Here is a 6,000-nt window from a genome sequence, read left to right as displayed (position 1 = left end):
TGAACATGCCTGAAACACTGAGCTGCCCGAAACACTAAACTGACTGAAACACTGAACTGCCTGAAACACTGAGTTCCAACTCAACTGTGGAGTCAAAGGACTCCTTACTTAGTTGCTCCCATGACTTCTGAACGAAATCTTTCTCTGGAACTAGTTTCCACTAGTTATCATGTCACTAATGCTCTAACAACCTTCCGATCCAATCGATCGGACCCATACATCACATCCTGACATCATCAATTCCATGACTAACAACATGACGGTTCCCAGACTGACGGTAGCCCTTAACGTACCCGAACCCCAACGGTCTACTGCTACTCTGATCTCATAACTGATGTGGCAATCTATAGCCAAATTGCTGACTTAGCCATAACTGAACCATTTGGGAAATCCGAATTCTAACCCGTGGATTCCCATATCCTCACTGCTGCACCCGAACGGGTGGGAATTACTGGTTTCCCGCGTCCAACAACGCGCTCATGCTGCCTACCAATCTGATAAAAGCCACGGCTACACCCGCTGACTCACAACTCTCCAATACTATCTGGCTGCTAATGAATGCTACGGCTACCCCCGCAGACTTACAACACTACTACTACTATCTGACTACTAGTGAATGTTATGGCTACCCCCGCAGACTTACAACACTACTACTACTATCTGACTGCTAGTGAATGCTACGGCTACCCCCACAGACTTACAACACTCTACTACTATCTAACTGCTAGTGAATGCTACGGCTACCCCCGCAGACTTACAACACTCTACTACTACTATCTGACTGCTAGTGAATGCTACGGCTACCCCCGCAGACTTACAACACTACTACTACTATCTGACTACTAGTAAATGCTACGGCTACCCCCGCAGACTTACAAAACTACTACTACTATCTGACTGCTAGAGAATGCTATGGCTATCCCCGCAGACTTACAACACTCTACTACTAATATCTGACTGCTAGTGAATGCTACGGCTACCCCCGCAGACTTACAACACTACTACTACTATCTGACTGCTAGTGAATGCTACGGCTACCCCCGCAGACTTACAACACTACTACTACTATCTGACTGCTAGTGAATGCTACGGCTACCCCCGCAGACTTACAACACTACTACTACTATCTGACTGCTAGTGAATGCTACGGCTACCCCCGCAGACTTACAACACTCTACTACTATCTAACTGCTAGTGAATGCTACGGCTACCCCCTCAGACTTACAACACTCTACTACTATCCCGAGGACATCCTGACTATCCCTAGTCCTGCTAGTGATTCCTCATCCTGATTACTCAAAACCAGCCCTCAGTCTTTGAATACTGCGTCAACCTCGACATCTTATATCCTTGATATACTTAGCGCTTCGTCGAGGAATTATTCGGCTTGGTTCCCAAACCAACCGTCTACTAATCCAGATACAAGAAGCTATTTTTGGGAAGTTTCCAACCTCCCAACTCCTGAATCTACGCAATCTTGCATGCTGACTCAGTCACTGGCTACTAAAACGAAAACATCTCTTGTTAACCGTTCTCATGATCCTCATTCCGACTCACTTGAGTCCTACAGGTGGTCCTCCAATCCTGGATTCCCAACCAGCTTCTAACCATCTCGATTACATGAACTAACTGTTGGGAAAGTTCTCGAACTCCCAATTCTGAACTTCTCAATCCATCCATCACTATGCTACTACCATTTCTTCTCAGAGGCCGCACACTCATTCTGGGTCTACGTGACTCTTATCCATGTATACCCGAAGGGTTCTCCCCCACTTCGATCCTACTTACTCCTTGCTGCTTCATACTCAAAAGAGATCCCAGTCCTTGCTACCATTCCATAATCAATCTGCTAAGGAACCCAAGCCTACCATAGCTAGGGATCTAACCAATCCATCTCTGACACTACACAACCCCGATCTAGCGAGACGTACCAAATCCCTCTCAAGCATGCTACAGTCACTGCATCCTACGTAACCTTCTCCGATAGAGCACATCCCCTAACTACCATACAAATAACCAAGGTATACAGATGGCATATAACTCGACCATAATCAACCGCACATAAATAAAATACTCATACTGATAATGATGCAGAACCATAACAATAAAATCATAACATAAGCTAACAGAAAAAGGAAGATTCATACCCACATCCTGCTCTGAAGAACTCCCAAATCCTCTTTCCTTCCGAGGCCTCCGATGATACTGAGGCTGCCCCTCTCGCTGAGCGGGGCAATTTGCCCTGACATGACCAGGCTGATGACAACGATGGCATAGCTCTACTCCTATTGTGCATTCTTGGCGTCTATGACCCTTCCATCCGCATCTGCCGCACTTAGACTTGCTGTGCACGTCATCCCATGCTCCTTTCTTCCTTGTGCCACCACCTCGACCCTGCGGGCCCCTGACACCAACTATGACAGTGTCCATCTGCCCATCCCGCCGAACTAGACTGGAAGACCGCTTCCTCTTCCTTAGCTGACCATCTGACCCAATCTCCCGCTCGCGGGTCATAGTGACCATTTCACCCTTTGCCTGGATAGCTGAGGTCCGCCTTTCGATCCCAACGACCACTTTATCGGTGATACGCCCAATGGTGTTTGGTAACTCTTCCTGGAGAGCCCGCAAAACCTCTACAGCAATCCAATCTTGTAACTGAACCACCTGAAAACATGTTGCACCATTCCCTTTTGACCCCAATCTACAATAGATAGTGGTAGGATCCTCCTTCCAGAAGGATCCCAGAGACCCACAAGCTTCGGGCTCCGGATGACCCCCACCTGCTCTGCTGCAATCTCGGCCCGGAAGGCCCCGAGGCGGCTATTCAGAAGCTCCACAATAGCCTCCTTAACCGAATCGAAGATCACAGGAGTCTGATCAATGATGTTACGCATAATCTCTGCTGAAATAAACCTTCTCATCCAATCATCAATCTGTCAGTCTCCAGAGTCGGAGCCAGATCCCTTTCCGGCACCTGAACTGCCCACTGGTATCTCTCGCAACGTCACCATGCTGAAAATATAACACAAACACTATCAGAATACTTATCACTACTGCGAGACCAAACACACGCACCTACAGGTTCCCAGTCTTGTCCCGACCCTTCCCGAATCGAGTACGGATCCTCTGCTTTCAGTAGTACGGGCCGATACTACCTTCCACATCTATCCATACTTTCCTTAGGAATTGCTTTGACTCCACCAGGTCCCTTTTCCACTACTACTGCTCCCATCACTACCTCATCCTAGGCTGACCCTAGAGAAACCTCAGACTCAACTCAAACCAGTCCTCAGCGGCTGAAGGCCTCCTCGCGATGCCAACTAGCCATCACCTGGATACCATCACATGTGACGAGGCTCAGATAATCCTTCGAGTAAAAGACTCGTCCCTACAACGGTTGGACTCAAATGAGAGCTGCGAAATAGGGTCAAATCCAGCACTCTGAGATTATTCAACCCTGATCACATGTAATGTGACGTATTCACCTAATGGCTAACTCCCATTACTCAGAATCCCACAAAGCACAAAGCAAGCAGCATTCGGATAAAGGAAACATACTCAGGCAAAACTATTCTCATAACAAGAAACTATACTAGCATACAATGCTAAGCTCATATTATCAGGCATAACCTACACAGGCTATCCTACTGCTGTCTACTCAATACTAGCATGGAATTCTCATAAAGCTAAAACACATACAGCAGGCACATAAGGCATCCTCCTAGATCCTTAGTCCTATACTAGCATGTTGCTCTACTGAAACTGAAACTGGAACTGAAACTGAAACTGAACTAATAAACTTGTATGGGTAATTTGGGAGTACTTACTTGAGCTCGGCTGATCGCATGCACCACACCCTTATCTCCTTTAAAAACTCCATTCCTTCTAAGTGCTTTCAAAATTCTTTGGAAAACATTTTCCTTTTAAAAATATTTTTATTTTCCCCTTAGTTTGAGTTCAGATACACCCGGAAGTGTATCCGAATCCCTCAAACCAAGGCTCTGATACCAACTTGTAACGACCCAAAAATCACGACTAAAAATTTCGTTAAAAACATTACTAAATCACATTTATAAAAACTGTTTCATAAGTCAAAACATAATTTTCGAGTATCAATTCAAAACATATTATCATTATCAGAGCCAAACATTCCCAAGCAAACTGACTATGGTGTGTGCACTGCAATCTTCCCGAGCTCCTCTTTTGAAAACTGGGTACCTGAAACCAAAACTGAACACCGTAAGCACGAACCGAAGTCCGAAGCTGACTGACTGGGACCTTGTCCCCTACATCGGACCGAAGTCCGAAGCTGACTGACTGGGACCTTGTCCCCTACATCGGACCGAAGTCCGAAGCTGACTGACTGGGACCTTGTCCCTTACATCGGACCGGAGTCCGAAGCTGACTGACTGAACACAGCATAGCATAACATATCAATTAGCATGTCCTGTCTGAGCCACGAAGGCATCAAACATACTAACTACTGCATCGGACCGAAGTCCGGAAACTACTGCTAACTGAACGGGCCGGCATTGTGGCCTTAGACTCGTTCCTACTGGAAGGAAACTCACCTGAGACTGCTGAACTGATGCTGCTAATCCTTTTGACTGCTACTTGACCTCTGACTCTGAACTGCTGCTCCACTAGCTCCTCGAGCTACCAATGACAATATAACACTTAGTCCAACTGACCTCCAAAGGTCAACTAGGTCAACTCTAGTCAAGGTCAAAATCCTGGTCAAAGTCAACCTTCCAGGTCAACCCTACTCGCCGAGTCTACCTACTGACTTGCCGAGCTCATATGCTCAGGGTCCTATTCGCGACCCGACTCGCCGAGTCAGACCATGACTCGCCGAGTCCAACGATTACCGAGTCCTATCCTGTCCAACTCGTTGAGTCTCCACCCGACTCACTGATTCGAGTCTCAACTCGAAGGGTTTGGGGTTTCTCGACCTGACTCGCCGAGTCCCAGAATAGACTCGCCGAGTCCAAGGCAATCTTCAACCAACTCGTCGAGTTGTTCTTCCAACTCGCCGAGTTCATGCTTAACTTCATCCGACTCGACGAGCTGTTCATCCCGCTCGTCGAGTTCCTCCTCATCTTCAAGCTACTCGCCGAGTCCACTCGAAGGACTCGCCGAGTCTATTCAGTTCTCAATCCATGCAGGGGCTTTTTGAGCCAAACAGGGCTTCCAACTCATAGATCCATACTTCTAAGGCCTATCCCCCACGTAAAGTGGCAAACTTTACGTGTAGATCAAGAGATCTAGGCTTAAAACAATTCAAACTAGGGTTTAAGACAAAGAGGCTTCACTATCAACCCAAGAACAGATGCATTATGACTTTCTAGGCCAAGATACACTCAGATCTGAAGTAGCAACTTCAGATCTAGGCTTCTAACTCGAAATAGTTCTTAAGCATGGCATAAAATCCCCAAATCACATAGCCAAGGTTGATCTATTAAACAAAAGAGGGAAGGTAACGATTCATTACCTTCAAATGCTCTGGAAGACCCCACAAACTCTGGATCTACTGCCAAATCTTGAATCCCCAATGAGTGCCTTCTTCCTTCTTCCTTCAAATCACCCAAAATGGGCAAGAGAACTTGGTTGAGCAACAATGGAGGCTTAGGGTTTCTGGTTCTGGACTATAGGGCCGCAAATGAGCCCTAGGAAAGAGATTAAGATGCTTAAATAGGGTACCAAGTCCCGAAATTAGGGTTTCCCAACCCATACCTAACTCGCCGAGTCCACTTGCCGACTCGCCGAGTCAGTCACTTGCTTAACACCCGGATCCCGCTCCGACTCGCCGAGTTCCTCCTTGGACTCGACGATTCAACCCTCTTTAACTTAGGGTTTTTCCTTTCCTTTCTTGACCTTTCTGATTTTGGGTGTTACAAGTGTTTGTGTTTGTTCAATGAATTATCGAACTACGAAATTTGATCATCAAGTTTTTTTTTTTACATTGCATCTTTGATTTCAAGTAAAAATGATGATCAGGTA

The sequence above is a fragment of the Lactuca saligna genome, chromosome 9, assembly GCF_052625555.1.
Source record: "Lactuca saligna cultivar CGN05327 chromosome 9, ASM5262555v1, whole genome shotgun sequence".
Lineage (NCBI taxonomy): Eukaryota > Viridiplantae > Streptophyta > Magnoliopsida > Asterales > Asteraceae > Lactuca > Lactuca saligna.
Note: the sequence above shows the minus strand (reverse complement) of the source record.